The 19520-nt window shown below is 39.2% G+C and overlaps 1 long non-coding RNA gene across 2 annotated transcripts in view; it reads left to right on the top strand.

Moving 5' to 3' along the window:
• The first annotated feature begins 8503 nt into the window (after positions 1-8503).
• Positions 8504-19520, top strand: part of LOC103478211 (uncharacterized) — a 48600-nt gene continuing 37583 nt past the window's right edge. The window contains exons 1-2 of one of the 2 annotated variants that reach the window (XR_535757.3): positions 8504-9569; positions 16527-16626. This is a non-coding gene — a long non-coding RNA (uncharacterized LOC103478211). The remainder of the gene's footprint in view (positions 9570-16526; positions 16627-19520) is intronic. The other variant, XR_535756.3, reaches the window with a different exon arrangement.

Here is a 19520-nt window from a genome sequence, read left to right as displayed (position 1 = left end):
GGCAACACAAAATGGGGTGAAATGAGACTCTGATCCTCTCTGCCTTTTGAAATCTGGTGCAGTCACTGAGCAACACTTTACTTTTGAGTAAAAACTCAGAAGCTTTCAATCTGGATTCAGAACGACTTAAAACAGCAGGCTAGCTGAGGAACTGCAGAATAAAAACAATGCTCAACAAAAAAATGTGTTTGCGGCATAAATAACTGTTGCTAGGATAATAACTAATCTTTAAAAATATGGGTCTAAAATAAAAATATGAATGTTTAACAAGTTTTGTTTGCACATCTGAAAAAGTATTTAGTCAGTAGAACTTTACTTAAAAACTTTTTAAAAATGGGGACTTGGAAGTCCTTTGCTGTTAGACCACACCTAACAAAGTCAGACATGCAAAGTTTAATTTGCAACTTCAAAATAACGTGTTCAAACCACGGAGCCCCTCTGGCAACACGGGACAAAAGAAAAACAAAATTTGTGGCCATGACTGTTTATGATTAAGTTGGTTGCATGGAATAAATAAGTCATTTCCAAGACGTATTAAGTCGTTGCCACAAATTAAACAAGTCGTTCCCACTAGTTAAGGTGTGGCAGCCGTTTTTTATTTCTTTTTTCTCTTATGTCAGACGGCTTCCGTATCACTGTTTTCTTTAAACTGTATCACTCACATCGAAAAAAAAGTTTAGGGAAATATTGAGAATAAAACCCAGAAAAAAGTGAGTCTTCCATGCTAACTGTAAAGTAGCTAATAGACGCTAGCTAGTTCATTAGTTTATCTTCTGTTAGCTATTTAGTTTAATTTTCTTACTGATACTTGGCATATTAATAGAAAACAATTGCAAGTGGATCATTTTTGACAATTTGATTTTTAATTATTTGATCTCTGTTTTATCAGTATGATCCTCAGTGACAAATACTTATTTAGATTTATTAGGTTGATTCATTAAATGTTTAAAGACTAGAAGAACTGTCCTTTAACTTTTTATGATACATACCAAAAAGTTTGGCAGTGAACCTTCTGATATTATATATGTGTTAAGAAATTGATCCAACTAGTTTTCTACCTCCTCAGGTACAGAAACCACTTGTAAAATAAATTTGAACAACTTTGCTGGGCAGTTTTAGAGGAGGGATATTGCCAGATCTTTCTCACTACAGGTGTATTCACACCCGTCACTTTTGGCCTGCTTTAAACAAATCAGTTTGTTTAAACCCACTTGTTGAGGTGGTCTCAGTCCGGTTAATTTAGCACATTGATGTTGAGTTATGGTTTACCTTTTCAGTGGGAAAAAAAAAAAAAAAAAAAAAAACATCTTGAAGACCAACGTTAAGGCTACCAAAATGCGGGCTAAGAAGAATAACCCTTTACCTAGTTTTCTGAACAAGTAACATTTGTGTTAAAGTAATGCTATCAAACAAAGTATTTTGTTTATACCCAACGTTAATTTTGTCATTGCAGGATCATGGAAGGGCATGAGCCCATCTCTAATGGTCAAGAGCAGATAACCCAACAACTTTAGTGCTATGCAAATAACCATGAGGAACACATGCTCACATTCAAACTGACATGCTTACCTAAAAGGAACCCAGAAAAAAACAAATGCCTGGAGAGAACTTGTAGCCCAACAAGCTAACACTTTGTTAGCTAAGGCTAAGAAAAACAACAGCATACAGCCAAAGACAACAATCTCAAGGCATTTAATTTTTGCTTTTATACTCAATATATGACACAGAACAAAATACTGCATGACTATATTGACTTAATGGTTGAAGTATGATTGTTGATTGTAGCACTAGATATGATCAACAATATAGATATTGATCATAGCTAGGCAGTTACAAGCTAACTGCCTAGCTTGTAAATGGCTAACGCTGCCTTTGCTGATCAAAGTTGTTTTGTAGAGTGAACTAAAGTGATTAGCTCACCCCACTGACATTAAAGCTGAAGTATGGATTATTTGTCTCATATCACCGTCATGACATGGTAACAGTTGTAACAGGTATGTAAAAAAAACTAAATCAAAGTTGCATACTGCAGATTTAACATTATAACACCATCTCCTGTCTTAGAGGTTCAGTAAAGTCCGATCAGGTTTTTTGTTTCGTTCTGAATGTCTGCAAAGAACCACAAGGCTCCATCTTGTCTCTTCACTAACTCCACATAGTGGGCCACACATTATTTTAACCCAACGTTTGGTTAAAACTTCCCAACTTCTGTTAAAACTGCAGCTAAAAAAATACCCCAGTTGCTTTTTTTCTGTATTCATAAAAAAAACCCAAGATATTAGAAATTATCATAAGACTGAAACTGAAGTAAATCAGCTAAATACACCTTCACTGAGTAATGACATGGGATTGCTGAGATAACAGCATACACCTGCATCCCTCTTCATGAGCACAAACACCACGCACACACACACACACACACACACACACACGCTCTCCTCCTCCCTATCTGTTTGTTTTGTTTTGGGCCGTGAGGATAACACCTGCCTCTTCCCAGTTAATGGTCTTTTTAATTCCTGGCTCAAACCCATTTAAAGGCAAACCCTTTCACAATTTGCTTAATTTCTGATGTCATTTCCACCCTATAATTACTATTCTCTCCCTCATATTTATCAGGCAGCGTACCTGCAATGAAAATATAAGACCTTGACACCACTTTTGCAAAATCAAAATAGTATTTAATTTGATGTCTTTGGCCGTCAAACAACATTGTTCGAGGGACGTAATTAGGACAAATTTATCGTCTTCTCTCCTTTTTTTTTTCTTGTATTTTGGGGATATTGCCAAGACATGTGGGACCTTTATGATAAGAAAGGAGGAAGAAAGCGTTTGAACGCTGCTGCCCAGTATCTCATAGTTATTGTGAACGGCTTTCTGTAAAATTAATGGCTTATGGGGGAGATGGCTGGGCGGTAAAACAGGATGCAGATGTAGCTTGCGGGGGCATCCAGGTAACGGAAGCAGTCGTTTCCTAAACGCAGCGCGGGCCGACACCGACAGTCTCTGAACAAGTAAGGATCAAAATAGGAATTTGGTGTGTTCCCAGCTGTCCTCGTGTTATTTTTGCATTTTAACCCTCTCCCCTTCTTTTTTCCAACAAGAATGTTGATATTTAACACTTTGATAATCAATGAGAGCACAGCTGGCTTTATCCCACATTGAAAAAAATCAAAAAAAAAAACAGATGATCCAACTTTTTTTAAAAATGAGTTTGAATTAAGTTTGTCCAACTTCATGTATTTAGGCTTGTATTTACTTGGATACATTAAGTATCCAAGTAAATACTTAATGTATTTACTTGGATAAACTTAATTTGACCTGTGACAAATTAACAAATTTTTTAATGCACATTAATGGATCTTTTTTTTTTCTTCCAAAGCTCAGAAATGGATACAGCAAAATGAGACGTTGCCTAAAATTACGCTGCAACACCCACGCTACAACTATTACCCATACAAAAATGGATGTTGGATTTATAAAGTATGAATGTATCCCCCCCCCCCTCCCCATAGTGCACTTGTTCACTTTACTACCACTTCAATGGTCCTGCACTGATCTACACGCACATGAGGAGGAATATGTGCGAGACAACTGCTCCCAGCAGAGTGAAAAATTACTCTCGGGAAACAAACAGATTTTTGTGAGGTTGTTCTGCTTCTGTGTACAGCCAGATTTTCTGTACACAACCTGCTATATGTTATGTTGTCAAGACTGATTTTTTTCTCTCTCTTTTTTTTTTCTGCTGCGAGGGAAAATTAATTGCGAAAGAGGGCTGAGAATTTGTTTTCATATTGGCTCGGTGAAGAACGGGTGCCAGAACGGAGGAGGACAGCTGTGGGGGAAGGCTGGCCGACCCGCTGCCTTCTGCCGCTCCCATGCCTTGCTGCACAGAGTCTGTGACAAAACAAGCCTCCAGGAATACTGGGCAAACACCATGAGCCTCTCACTGGGATCCACACTATTTCCTGACTGCACCACAGCCAAAACGCATCACTCTCCCAATACTGTCTCTTCCTTCCTTTTATCCAAATTAAACACTCGCTTCCACATTGAGTCGAAGAATATATCGTCACCCTCATTTTTTTTTTTTATTTTGCCAAAAGTGATTTTTTTTTTCTTTTTCTTTTTGGCCTAAGACATCTTTTGAAAAGAAAGGTGGCATTTTTTTTGTTGTTGACAAAATCACTTTTGGCAAAAAAATAAAAAATAAAAAAGGTTATTTTAAAAATGTGACAATATGGAAAATTCCTGATGAGAGTTAGGAAATTTGAACACATTGGTGGGGGGTGAAGGGAAAGTGTCGAAACCGCAAACAAACGCGTTCTTTTTTTTAACACGCTTTAACTTACAAGAAGAAATAAGGTCAAGCACGCCGCAAGTGATCCCACCTCTTCTCAATCAGCCGGGCTGTGGCAGCTCAGCACAGCAGAGATGAGTCAGATAGCAGGGGCTCAGGTAGGAACCGTTTTCACACCCGCCACAATTACAGCAGCCGTCATTACATTGCTCACTCGTACTCAAATACAGATAGAAGCCGACACCCGCCTCCCTCGTTTTCTCCCCTCAAACCCTCCCAAAAAAAAAAAAAAAATTATGCGCAGGCTAGGAGGAGAAAGTGGCTCACTTCTGTTTGCTAAATTAATCGCTTCCTAAATGGCTCCAGGCCAGGCAAAGTTAACATTTGCAGTTTCAAAGGTTTTCAGCGCTTGCAATGAGCCATGAAATTACTGCATGCCGTCGAAAATGGCAGCTGATGAAAAGCCCAAGGAGCAGGTCCCACAGGCAGAGACAGCTTGGAAGTGAAATCTTAAACACAAAGTCTCATTTCTGATTTGGATCGCGGTGAAATTCCGAACCCCAAACCCAGAGAAAGGAAGAGCCCCGCTGTCCCAAAAAAAAAAAAATAGAAGCGAGTACGAGTCCGGCTTGTGACAAGACGTATGACGAGCAGCTGTTTGTCCCGGTTAGGCCGGCTCGCCCGGGGAGTCCTGGGAGGCGAAGTGAGAGCAGAGGTTGGGGTTCAGCAGAATGATGATGTCGAGGTGCTTCGGTGCAGCCAAAACCAACTGACCCCGATTAGGTTTGATTTAATCACCGGGGTCGCGCCGAAGTCTGCAGACATCAATAAAATTAAACAGGCTGTGGAGGAACAAATTAGCACAAGCTAACATGAGCTAGCGTGAACTCAGAACAAGTCCAGCGATGGAACGCTGCTCTCCATCCCGAAACAGGAATAAATTACTTCAGAGTGCAGTTTCTGTTCTGCATTTCGCATCCTGAAAGCTTTGCTCGTATTCCAAAGAGAAATAATATTCAGGTGGGATCATTTTAACAAACCATCCTAAGGGAGGAATTAAAAATAATATTTTTTTTATTCCAAAAATGAGATTTCAGCTCCACAGCATCTCTCATCAGAATAAAACAATTAATTCTGCCAATTTCTTGATGTGTGTTTTCCACATCCCTCTGAAGTTTGGTAGAAACGCACACCTTAGCACCCGCTGTGCCTGGAATCTCTAGAGTTTCACTTGCCAGGGGTAAAAGGGGCGAAAAAAAATCTACCCCATACATCAATCTGAAATCACAGAGCCTAGCAGACACTTTGGATTTGAAAAAAAAATTGACCTATTTTTCAATGTTGGAGTGACCAACCAATTTGGAAACCAATGTAAGGTTTTTTTAAGCCAGCATGTGTGACATGAAATTTGATGCTCAGGTTGTTAGTATCTGGGCTGGAAGGTGGTCATTTGATGGTATGTGTGCTTTACTTCAGGTGGTTCCAGTCTGCTGAACATACCTTTAATTTTGTCTTGTTTGAGTGTAAGAAAGACCTCGGTTCCAAAAACATCCACCTGTATATTTATCTTGTTCCCCTAGTAGAGATGCTTAAATCAAGCACTTCAAGAAATGGAAAAGCCGTTTTTGACAAAGTTTTTGTAAAGACCAAAACAGATTATTTTATGTGTTCTATTGCAGAAAGTTTAAATCTATAAGGAGTGAATTTGATCATGACCTCAATTCTAGGTAGTTTGTCGTGATGAATGCTCCTCACTGAAAGCACTTTTTCAGATAACGGAAGACACTAAAAGTTATCAAAAATCATAGCTGCATTTTATAAATTGCATGTGACGTGTTTATTTCTCATTGTATAGTTTAGAAGATATTTGGTGTTTTCTCATAATGCTGTGTAAATAAGAGATTCTGCCTCGGGTTGCCATATGAAATGTTTTTGCCGTCCTGCTCCTCCTTGCTTCCTCTCCTGACTCTTCCTGGGTAATTTTCCACCACACATCATTTGACATCAATATTTCTCCACAAGTAAATGAAATTACTGTCTTAAGCCCTTATTGTGCACCTTGTATAAATTTCTCCTGACATATTCCAACCATGGAGAACAGTTTTTCTTATCTCATGTGCTTATTCTGGTCTTTACTACTGTTGGATAGTAAAAACTGCTATTCTACTTTTCTTAAAGAGTCATATTGTTACAAGGTGTATACTAGCAAGAGTCTAAGTTTGATTGGTGGTTTATGACCTGTGATGATGATGATGATGATGTTTGACTTAATAAAACATCAAGTTCTGAAACTTAAGCATATCATTTACAATGAAGGTTACAATTAAAAGAGAGACTATCGTTTCCCGTTTGTGTCATGTGACCTGCCTTCCCCGCACATCAACCCCTGGTTTCCAGTTTTGAGAGTTTTTCAGCTGACACACAAGTCATTACATTCTGCAGTGTTTAAAGCTGAAGTATGTCATATGGAATAAAAACCTTTCCTGAAGGTTTCCTCATAACCCATTAAATAGAACTGGAGTAAAATATGTAATGATCACCTAATTACGAATTGTGGAAAGTAACTCCGAATTACTGGAAAATGTGCCTGTTCTCAGATTCTGGTCTAGAATTTGCTGGCATTTACAAGGCAGCCAATCCAGGAGCAGCATTGTTTGAGTGGAAAAAAAGGCAATCGTGTGTTTTTGTGAATGAAAAATAGGTTCCACTGTGTGTATTAATGCATATTTAGGTATATTTGCTGTTTGCGCTATTAAAATAAGCAGTTCTAAGTATTTTTTTTATGAGAATTTACAGATTTTAGGAACCTGCAAGCGGTTGAGGTCGAGGCCTTGGATCCACTGCAGACAACTGGACTTGTTTGAGTCCATTCAGGTACAAGGATCAGATCAAGATCGAGAAATCAAAGACTGTCCTGTAAGAACTAAGTCTGGAGAAAAAAAATGAGTTGTCGATTTATTAGGTGTAATTATGAAGAAATATACATGGTAATGATTTTAATAATGTATCTGGTATATGCAAACAACCCAATCTGCATTAGATGGAGAAAAAAAATTCTGTTCAGGACATCGGCACATTAACTATGTAAATATGTTAAAGCACCACTAGAAAACCTTAAATACTTCCTTGTAAGGTCAAGTAAGAGGAGCGAGAGAAATGGGGGCGGGGGTGTTTATAAATGAGACTTAATTAATTAAAGAATGCATTACATTTTAATGCTGAATTATTATGTGTGGCTATAGCCTCATTAATATGTGGCCCCTTGGGGACTTTACTGCCATTGTTTCACCAGCAACCTGCTGGCTGCAGGTCCTGTGGCTATTTCATGGTGTTTGAGATTGATGGTTGACAAAGCAATTAATCACAGTGTGGACAAATCATCCCCTTTGTGGAAAGGCGAGAAAGGGGGGGGGGCGTTTGAATTTTTAACACTGATGAGGTGAAGCTGGATTTTATTTACTAGAAAGAGGGTCAAAAAGAAAGAATTAATGTCGAGTTCTGCAAGCTTCAAAGAGATCTGGATTTTTATTATGCATTGTGTACTGTATGTGCAGGCAGTTGCCAAAATAATGTTTACAGCTTTTTGTTCGGGCCAAATAATGTTTCCAAGTTTTATGATTTTGTAATGAGATAAAACAGATTAGATTTAAATTTCTGAAACCTGCTCAGGCAAGAATGGCCAACCTCACAGAATTATAAAAATATTTATTCTCTGTAGCATTTAGTTGATCTTAACCTGGTGAAGTAGTGCCACATAAAGCTATAAGCTCGACATCCTGAAGCTATGTTTCCAGGCTCTTATTTTGAAGCAAAAAGGAAGTCGTTTTAGAAGTGACTTGTTCTTTTGATCGAGTTAGCTGATAACACTGAACTTAGCATTAGCTTTGAGCTTTAAATTAAGTAAAATGTACTTTTTAAACTTCTTCTTGGGCATGTTTATAGCAACCGCAACAAAAACATAGCATGTCTCAACCACTTTTAAACTATTTTTATGGTGCAGTATTTTTTTGGCATTGGACAGTAAAAAAAAAGCCATGACAAAGTGACAGACAAAATACAACTGAGCTAAGCTACTGTATTCTCTTCTCAGAGAGAATACAATAACCAGCTAACCGTTAGCTGCTAACACCAAACTTAGCATTCTTCACTTCTTGTGTTTGAACGGCATTTGATATGTTTCAGTTCAAAACACAAAAATACTTGGATTTACCAAACTTGAACAATTTCATTCTGAACAGGAATTCTTTTTAGTTTTCTAAAATCTTTACTCTTTTCATGAAAACACACTGAAAGCTTTTTAGCTAGGTTTTTAAGGGACACAAATACAGATTACAATTCAGAGTTTAGGAATGTTTTCACAATGTTTGTGGAATACAGGGGGGGTTCTCAGTCTTCCCAGGTTAAAATTTCATTGAGCATTAAACCACAGGATTTTGTGTTTATTTAATGGAGACATTGCAAATGCTAAATTGTGGATGTTTTTCACATTAGCGTAATATTGACAAAGTTTTGCACACTTTTGCAGTCAGTGTGTTGTACTTAGTTAAATAAATTTGCTGCTTCATCTATAGTATTTTTTAAATAATTTTTTCCATCATTACTTCAATCCACTTCCCTCCTTGTATAAACAAATATTCAGAATTGCGTCAGCTTAAAACTATGCCCCTTATTAAAGTCAATGTCTGTTCTAAAAGATTGGGAACTTGTCGAAGCTAAAGCCACTTCCAAAATGCTCTCTTTTAATTGGTTTATTATTATTTAGTACCAAGGTGACGTATTGTACATTGTGGCAGAGACGGGATACTATAACACTCAAATTTTCAGACACAGTTGCTGAAAATAAGCAGTTCGTTTATGTTTGCTAATGCTTGAAAATGAAATCCCCACTTCTCCGTTCAATGAACAGCGCTTCCACCAGAGCAGTGATCCTGCAGCGAGAACATCACAGCATGCGCAAACATGTTAACACGAACCCAACAATGCCACATTGACTGGCCAAAAGGCCTACAACTCCCCGCGCCGCTCGGAAGGCGTCGTTTAAAGCCCGTCCCTGAACCCGGTCGCTCTGAAGCCGCCATTTTCTCTCCTTTCACTCCTAATTACCATAGCCTCTCAAGAAAGTCCTCTGTTGCTCCATCTGTCCCCCCCTCAGCCGCTGACAGAGACGCTCTAATCACCTCGCGTTGCGAGGCTCACATGGGAGACGGCTACACCAGCCACAATGCTGCCTCAGATATAGAGCCGCTTACTGGATGCCAATACCTCACAGGGGGTAAGCTATAAACACTGGCCACAGCCTTGTATGGGATATGTTTAGTGATGTGCACTGAAATGGAGCCATTTTATGTCACGGGATCTCCCACACAGCCCCGACAAGACCGATGCCAAACGGGGGTTTTGTATGAAGTATATGCAACATATGCCGAGTATGCCGACAGTCCATCAGTAGCTCGCATCAAAATGACACTCATGGGAGGTTGGTTGTGGGGGGGGACTGTGTTTTTGGAGGGACGTGGTGGAGTGTGCATTATGGAGCGTTACGTATGCATGCATAGCATATCACAGCGGGAGGGCTTGGAACAGAAAGCGTGCCTCCGCGTTAGAGGAGATCAGTAATGTAGATCGAGCTGAACAGGAAAAAGAGAGAGAGAGAGGGGCGGCTTGTAATTGGAAGCTAACTTTATTTCAAGCCCAGTGTGTGTTCGACAGCCATGCCTGCCCACATCCATGCATTATTTAATCTTATTCTGTATGCCCTGCAGCTTGGTATCTCGCCCTCCGTGTATTTGATTCTGTTATATTCACCCAGGTTGACATCTTCTGACTTCTCATTTTTGCTGTGCCGTCCCCACTCTCCCCCATCCTCTTCCTGATGACTTTCATGTGTTCTTTTTGTCGGGCACTGCAAGTTTCCTCCAGAAGTTTCTCCTGAAGCAAAAAAAAAAAAAAAAAGGGGGAAACTTTCTGCCAGAAAAAAAGCCTTCTCATCTTGGCAGAGGAGAAGCTGAGTGAACTCTCAGATGATGACAGCCATCGTGAAAGGGCAGATAAGCCCGTGTGGCGCTGCCTCTGATTGTATGTTCATCTCATTCTGATCCGGCCGCGATTCTAAGCCCCTGTCTTCCCAGTCCTCACTCTCCCAACAGTTGATCTTCTGCATGTCATTGAAATCGTCTTATAGCTGATCCAGGAGACAGGGGGAAAGAGGGTGTTTGTCACCCAACTTCAGTTTTGGCAAGAAAGTTCTGCTCTGATGCTACTTTTCTTGTCAATGCGACTGCCGGCCAGTTGGCCATACTTTTTTTTTTTTTTAATGCGAGTTTTTCCTGTTCCTTTGTGATGAGGCTTGCCTAGGCGAAACACAATGTCACCGATGAAAAAGATACTTTGTGTGATATTTTCGATTGGGTATGTGCAATACTGTCCCCATTTTATCAGAGCGAACCACTGAAACATTACATTGGCATTTACCAAGATGTGGATAATCTCAAATTTGTTGGTAATTTTAGGATTAGCTGTCTGAAGATAATCCAAGCTTCTGGAATTTGATTGAAGTTTGCTGGAAACTTTTTTGTAAAAAGTATGTTTTTTATATGGATTGTCTTTATTAATTATTATTATTATTGTACATCCAAATTCCACTGCAAAAGACACTGGATGTCAAGAAGCCAAAACCAATTGTAATATTTCATAACTAGAAAGAAGCTACTCTCTCCTTAAAAGAAAAACATCACTATGCTGAGAGTTCAGAGGCATTATTGAATTACTTAATTATGAAGTTAAGTGTGGAAAGAGACTGACACAAAAGGCGGAGGCAGGCTTTATGCAGAGCTTATCAAAAGTTGAGTTTGTGATTGGAAAGTGTTGATATGAATATATCTCATCTAAGTGTTTACGTCTGTTGCCGCCATTTTTAATAACCTACAAACTGTTTCACATGTGTTTTATTTGCATTTTTAATTCAATAGAAATTTTGTGTTTTTAATGTTTACAGAATATCAAAAAACCTTTGCGCTCGTCTGTAATGGAAACCCAGCGACTGCCTCATCATATCTGAAAGAGGTCTTATGTGTGGCCTTAACGTTGAAATCAGGTCTATCGCTCAGTAGTAGTTGAACTATCCCTTTAAATATGTAAATGTCTGAAAATATGAACAGCTGCTTCTGCCAGCAGCAGAACACGCAGAAAGAAAGAAAGTAGGCACCGGGATGAAATCTTAATTAATAAGTTGGCGCTCTGCGAACGTGGCGAGCAGCCGCCGAGATGGGATGAATAAAACAAACTGATGAGATCTAACAAAGGAGGAGTCCGAGGACTGAATTATCTCGACGTGAATTGGAGCAAACACGACTCTCAGAATCAACCCGGAGCTCCTGAGTTGGTGAAAAGTGATACGGTGTAAAGAAAGCTGAAAGCTTTTTCCACTTCAGAGGGCACTGCTCCTCCACCATGGTTATCAAAGCTTAATATTTGATTTTAGTTGACCATTTTCCATTAAAAACATGATAGCCACTGTAAGAGTGACAGACTCAGGCAGAGGGAGCACAAGCTCACACGTTACCCCCCCTTACACTCCCCAGCCCTCCTCATGCACACAGGGAGGTACATACCCTGCTCAACAGAGTGTGCAGGCCGAACTGTTTCCTTCACTTAACTTGACATTTCCTGCTGCACTGTCTGAGGCTGGTCCTGTGTGTGTCACATCCGTAACCCCGACAGTATGCACTGCTGAATGCTGGGCTTCCTAAATGAGATCCCAATGGGAAAACAGAGTGGCGGGGGGTAGAGAGGGTGGGTGGTGGTGTAGGGGCAGAAGGGGTGAGGGGCATTATCTTAACCACTAATGAACAATTGTATAATTTCTATCAAAAGCAGTCATAAGGCCTGTGCTTTCTACCACCGTATCTCCTCTAAATACTGTCACGATAAAGTGAATGTTAAAAGAAGAGCGTGGGGGGAGGAGGGGCTTCGGAGCTGTCAAGAGGGGCCAGTGTGGTCAGGAGGAGTGCTGGAAAGGAAAGTCTGCCCGCCTTTATCTGCCATTTCCTGCTCCCTTCCTGACTATATTAATAATCTGTAAGAGCAGAGAATCACGCACGGCCAAGAGAGATAAAACACGAGCGACAAAATATCAACTTCCTGCTACAAAACTCAAAGCCATTATTAGAATATCAGGCTCATGCAGTAATTAATTTCAACTTTAATTACTTCCACTGTTCCCGTAGATTAGATCACAGGTTTGAGATGGGTTATTAAAACAACTAGGGAAATCTGCGCTATTAAAAAAAATGTTAATTTCTTCAACCCCATCTCTTAACCTGCTTGTTGAGTGATGCAATTACATTTTTTTTGTGGCGCAGACGAGCGTTGATATCATGTAGATGAAGGAGACACCCGATCACTTTGGGTGGGATTTGGAAGGCAGCCGGAATACAGAGCTGTAAACAATAGATGAAATTACGGTGAACTCATTGTTTTTAGCTCAACACAGAATGAAACTGTAAACTTGGGTTTCATTTTGTAGACATAAACCTCGTAAACATGACTGTTCACATTCATCTTGTTGCAAAAATATTTATGTTTGTGTTCTGCAGATGTGGCTTTGTGGGAAGAAGTTAGCCTAATCTGTTTCATATTCATTTTTGTAAGCCATCATTAAAATACTAAATTAATGCACATAAAGCAGATCTATATCTTTTGGAATAAAGTGGTAATTTCACACACACACACACACACACACACACACACACACCCACACGCACACACCCACACACGCACACACACACACACACACACACACACACACACACACACACACACACACACACACACACAAAAACGCCAGCTCAGTGTTTCCAAAGATAGCCGTGGTTACCTGACTATGATCACAGGTCTATTTTTTTCTGATGCCCTATTTTAAATACAATCCTGTTTATCTAGTTCAAAAAAAGAATCCATCTATCCATTTTCTGCCGCTTATCCGTGGTCGGGTCGCGGGGGCAGCAGCTTCAGTAGGGAGGCCCAGACTTCCCTCTCCCCGGCCACTTCTTCCAGCTCCTCCGGGGGCAAATAAAGAATCAACAGGCCCAAAACAGGAATCAGAACCATAGTCAAGAGAAGAGGAATGTTTTCAGAATAACACTTTTAAATTTCAGAAGTACAATTTTTCTAAAAATATCCAATCTTGATATTTTTGGGGGGGCTAAAAGCAACAACAATGAACAGAAAGTGATGGAGAAACAGTGATGAGGAGGTGTACCTGTCATGTTTTGAGGGTTGATGGTGAGGACAGACGCAGCTGGACCCAGGGCTGAGGTGCAAAATGATGGTTTTAATGTATGAGTAAAGTCCAGGCAGCACAGGTGAGACAAGGAACTCACACACTGGTAGCACTGGGAAGGTAGACACAGTCACACACAACACGACTCACGCCTTTAGACTAGGACCCGACAGTGAAACAAAGACACAGGTGACTTTAAATACATAGAGGGTAGTCAAGGGAAAACAAAGGGCAGCTGGGGGCGATCAAGGGGAAGATGCAACAACACAGGAACTAAAACGCACAGAAAATCAAATCCTCACAACACGTGGATAAAAATTTAGAAGTAGATACAAGCTAGATTAGTCTTACTGTTTAGCATAAGACTCGTGGATAAACTCAGTGGTATAACTAAGTATCTGTTTTTTTTATGGATGTTAACAAATGGCTAATTAACACTGAGGTGCGAGACATTTTGATGGATGAAAACTCAAACATGACTGAAGTCTCGTTGTTAAGGAACCTAATATAAGACAGGTGTTGTATATAGTAGAAGCGAGGTCAAAGCTTGTTCTATTGGGTCAACTTTACATCGGTTCAAGAACATGGAATCTCATCCAACTAATCAAAACCAGCTACTCTTTATACTGTTGTGCTAAATATGCACTTAATCTGCTGTCAACGGTAAAGTATAGTCAGTTTATTAACAGTGGAAATAGGGAATAAAGGGCACAGCAAATGTTTTTTTTTATTTTTATTAATCATCTAGGTGTTTTATTTTGCCGTTTCTTTTATTAGACGGCCTAATTAGTTTATTTTCATCATAAACAAACATTTAGTCCCTTCCCTACACATCGCACAGGCCATGTCTGGCTTCTTGAATCAAGCCTTCATAACAGCAGTTTTTAAGAGAATGTGCAGCTACCGCTAATCTTCAAAACCTCTGCCTCAAAATAAACAACGTGACAGAAAGGAGGGATGTCTGAGATGAATCTGCAGCAACGAAACTGGATACCAAAACGAGAGGACAGTATGTAATGAAGAGAGAGCAGAGGGTGGTGGTGAGTTGGGGTAGGGGGAGGCAGGGGGGTGTTTAAAATAAGTTCAAGAGCAAAGATAAAGCCCAAGGATGATGGTATCTGCAGGATTGAAGAAAGCCTTTCAGTACCAGAATGGTCCCAATCACTTAATCAGCCTGACTCCACCCAGCAGCGTCCTTGTCTTCCATCATATGCTATTTCCCCAGCGCCAAACAGTCAATTTCACTCCGTGTGTGTGTGGGCGACATCTGAGTAAAAGGGTTACAGAGAGCACTGATGGCTCTGTCATAGTGGAGGCTGGCCTTGCATTACCAAAGCATAGCACTTCTGACTGTCCGCATGTCTTGCTGAAAAGATGACCGATGTGAAACGGGAGACGGTACGGTTCGAGATGGAGCGTTTTCTACGCGCTCGTTAAAGGGAATTGGTCCCGTTAGGAACCGAAAAAACCGGCATAAAGTCCAGGATATCAGTTTAAAGGAGAAGGAGAAGGAGAAAAAGATGTGTTCTAGTCTGCTTAATACACACGAATAAGAGTTTGGAACATTAGTTAAGCTTATAAAAGTACGACCAGTAGAGAGCGCTGTTCAAATGTTTGACTCATTGTGAGCATGAATTTTATATACATTTTTGGACATGACACTTTTAAACTATTTTTTTTGATCAGGCTTGACTTTATTCATTTTTTCAAGTTTCAAAATAGTCATTTATATTTGTTTGTTCTGATGTAATATTCTATTCTTAAATATGGCGCTTTCATTAGCTGTAAGCAGAAAATCATGATAATTAAGGAAATAAAAGCTTGTTAACATCAGGCTGTGTTGAATTAATCTACCAATTACTGAAATAAATCTACACATTTTTAAATGATAAAAACCCAAGACTTTATTTTGTAGGCATTAACAAGCTTCTGGTATAATTTTGTCCACATATTTGACAACTCTTCTTATCAGAAATAAAGCGCATTTTAATTCCTTGACTTCCTAATGTGGCGCATAATCCATAAACTTTCAATAGGATTGGTACTGGAAATGTTCTAGAAGTTTAACCCTGAAAACTGGAATTCATTTAAAATAATTATTTGAGATTATTCATGTGAATTCAGCAAATTCAATTCTAATTGGAGAAATTAGGCATTAAAGTTATGTGGACATAACTCCAGCTGCTACATGGTGGCAAACTATTTCCAAAACTATACCCAGTATGTGTCGAATATGCATCACTTGGCATTAGAGGATCAAGGCTAATTTATGAGAATAGTCTGCAAGTGATTACCATACTCTCTCTTTATTACATACATTCTAAAAGCAGGAATCATTGTCCTGTTGAAACATCCATTTGATCCAAAGTTTTAATAAACAGTTAGATAAAATGAAATTAGTTTGGATGTTAAAGAGCAACCCAAAAACCAACAAGGCTCAAGTCAATGACGCCTCCTATTTTCTACAATAAAACAAGTTTTACGTCACCACACATTAAGGAGGTGCTGACCAATGACGAAGCCCCTACTTCAACATAAGCATGACCTAGCTTGACTACAAAATGTAACTACCCATATGAATAATCTGAATACTTATGAAGGGATGTTTCATAGTGAAATGAGAAAGACTGAGCCATTTGGCTAACATCTGGATAAATCTGGTGCTCCAACATGACACAAATGTACATCAAAGTGATTTTATAACGTAAAGAAAGCTTACGATAAGCTTCGGGAAGACCTAAACCTTGACCAAGTTCACTCATGTAATTCCTGTTTTTGAAATCCAATAAAATCTGTATCATCACTGAATCCTAGAAAAACTGTCTGAATGAACAACAAAGACCTTTTAACTGCCACTGATCATCAGTCTGTCTGTAATCAAAATAAAATAATTTCAAATAATTTTCTACTTCGAATGCTAACGCATTTCAACACAATTATTTTCTACAGAAACAGTCTGAGAATTGCCCAGGAGTGCTTCAGAGTCATAAATCTGCCGAGTCTGACCCCGATCCAAGGTTTCATACAACACATCAACGGAACGACCAAGGTATGGCGTAATATACGATCCTGACCTTATCAAGGTGTCGGGCATACAGTAACTAATGCAGATAAAGCCGCCACATATATTCTCAATTCTGTAGCAAAGGCATTCCTATAACTTTCCTGTTATTTGTTGTTATTCAACTGTTGTACCATGTGGTATCACCTTCCTAACAAGCTTATAAAAAAAAAAAAAATTGAAGCACAGCTCAAATTTTTTGGTCCCAGCTAGGGTCAGACGCTAGCTAAACTGGTACTCAATGTGACCCAAAGCTATTCATGCTTCAGAAGAGCACAGAGCTGCCATGTTCAAACATGAGTTTAGCAATTAGAGGCACTTTGGATGAAATCTCACAAGTTGTGAATCTGTCATTGACAATGACAACCACTTCTTTGTTGACGTGCCAAGAGGCCTAAAGTCTGGTCATGGTACTAAAGAAATGAGTTTGACTGCTCGTATTTTGGCAAAAAAAAAAAAAAGACTTCTGCCATTATTTTTGGAAGGTGACGATAAGCAGCTGGGTGGACAGAGTCTCACACCCGACACTGATGACATTCAACAAAATGCTAAAATTCACAGAGTGATGGAAGCTCAGATGAGAAGGAGAGGAAAGAACAACATGGGTAGATATGGCAAACGATATCCCCATCGCAATATATATATATACATATATATATATACACACATATATATATACACACACACACACACACACACACACACACACACACACACAGCCCAGGAATAATTCTCAAATACAAACTGAAAAACTCTGAAAATTCTTGTAGTTTTTCATACTGCAATGTATATCGCAGGGTAAGAAAAAAAAACTACTTCTTTTCTAATATCATGCAGCTGTAAATCCAGATAGTTCTTAAAAAAATAAGTCTGTGAAGATTTTGAGGTGCTGCTTGGAAAAGAGCAGCTGCTGGTTGTATGAATGTGGGCTTTTTTCCCTGATAGTCCATCAGAGTTGGGCCTTGTGGAATGTCTTCCCTCCTCTGTCTAAACAAAGCCTAAGATAAGCTTTAAGGAGAATCCTTTAGGTGATCCAGCTGCTCCCAGCTGTAGGAGGCGTCACGCCACAATGAAGGCTGGACCAAAACCGTTTCCTCTGTTATTATTATTTATGACATTTCCATGCAGAAATAGCAGAAATTCTAATTTTTTTGTTTATTCTGACTATTATCTTTTTTTTTGTCACGCTCCTTCCTCGAAGCACATTTTAATGATTGGTCCTGTCTTTGAATTTTCCCAATTATTTCTCTCTGCCTTTCCCGTCCTTCGTCACTGTGGGTAGGAAAACAAGCCGTTCCTTTTAACTGCATACAAAACTTCACCTGCCCAATTACATTCAAAATAAAAAATAAGTAAATATAAAAAAAGAGAAAAACCAATCGTACACCAACATGCATTTTTATTTTCTTAATTTGTATGATTACATTACATTAAAAGAATATTTAGCATTTTGTCCGATCGAGCTGTAAATAATGGGGGTAAAAAAAATTTTTTTTTAAAAATCGGGGGATTTTTGCAACATTTTCCTTTTTAAGGAAAATTACGTTAAATGGTTACACAGTCCTGTACTGTATGTGGCTGTGAAATATTCCAGTGGAAAGGAAAGAGGCAGCGCGGGTGAGACAGGGAGGAAATAATTAGCAGAGAGAAACGATTGCGCTAATGAGAGGAGAATTTGACTAGGATACTTTACTTGACCCCCAGTGTTCCTCAGCTGTCCAAAGGAGGGGAGAGGGGGGAAAAAAGGCTGATTTATAATTATACTCTGCAATTCACCATGAAATTGTTATTGTGGAATACCATTTTGAAAATGTTATCAAACAATTACTTTAAAAAAAATTTTTCTTCCTCCCCACGCCGGAAACTGTTGCACACGTCTCACCTAAAAAAAAAAAAAAAAAATGAGATGGCGGTTCGGAGCCTCCCGCCTGTCATCCACTGCTGTTCATGCAGATGAGCTCTTTTCTTTATTTTTTTCTTCTTCTCCTCCTCTCTCCCTCTTCTTCTCCTTCTCCCCCCTTCCCCCAGAGCCTCTGTTCCGAAGGGATGCTGTGGCAAATAAAATAATACTCTGATAAAACTGAAATATTTTATGACAGAATGATAATCATTGCAAGCATACGTGCCACTGATACGGGGCCCCGTTTCGGTTGGGGGAGGAGAGGAAATAATCCTTTTTGTGGGCTTTAAAAAAAAAAAAAAAAAAAAAAAAGAATCTCAGCTGAATCACATCAGAAGAAGGGAGAGGAAAAAAAACTCAAAAGACAGTTCCAAGATGAGCCAACTCCAGGAGAAAATGACCTCCTCGTTTTGGTGATAAAGTTCTAGCCAAAATATGATATCAGCCTGCGACGTGACTCATTAGAAATGTGTGTACGGCGTGGAGGCAGCCCTCCCTATCTGCCAGTGCCTGGCTTGCCGGCTGATAAGAGGCAAATGCAAATGTCCTGATAAGAACTGAATGCAAATATTTATGATATGATATTCCCTGGGAATTATGTGCGGATAAAACAAAGTGTATTATTTCCCCCGTAATTCTTTCAGGTTTGCCAAATTGTCCTTTTTTTTTCTTTTTTACTTTCAGAATTTGCATTTCTTCAAATTGATTGGGTCTGCGTATTATGTTAAGCTATTTGTTTGCTGAGGATGGTAATTAGTTACTGTAATTACAGCGATGACAGTTGCTAAATTGTTTTTAAGCATTACAGTGTGTCTGTGCCAGAAGATTGCAGTACTTATTTTTAGGATTTAAGCATTTGCTGGAAACCCTCCCACTCTAAGGCCAAAATGGAAATATATTTTTTTTGAACTACAAAGCAGCCATTTTCAGAGCAAAGACTTTTTTTTTTCTTTTTTGAAAATGTCGGCTAATTTGCACTAAT

This window comes from Poecilia reticulata, chromosome 16 (genome assembly GCF_904066995.2).
Source record: "Poecilia reticulata chromosome 16, P_reticulata-male-v2, whole genome shotgun sequence".
NCBI lineage: Eukaryota > Metazoa > Chordata > Actinopteri > Cyprinodontiformes > Poeciliidae > Poecilia > Poecilia reticulata.
The sequence above is the reverse complement of the archived record's forward strand: the minus strand, read 5'-3'. Positions and strand labels throughout refer to the sequence as shown.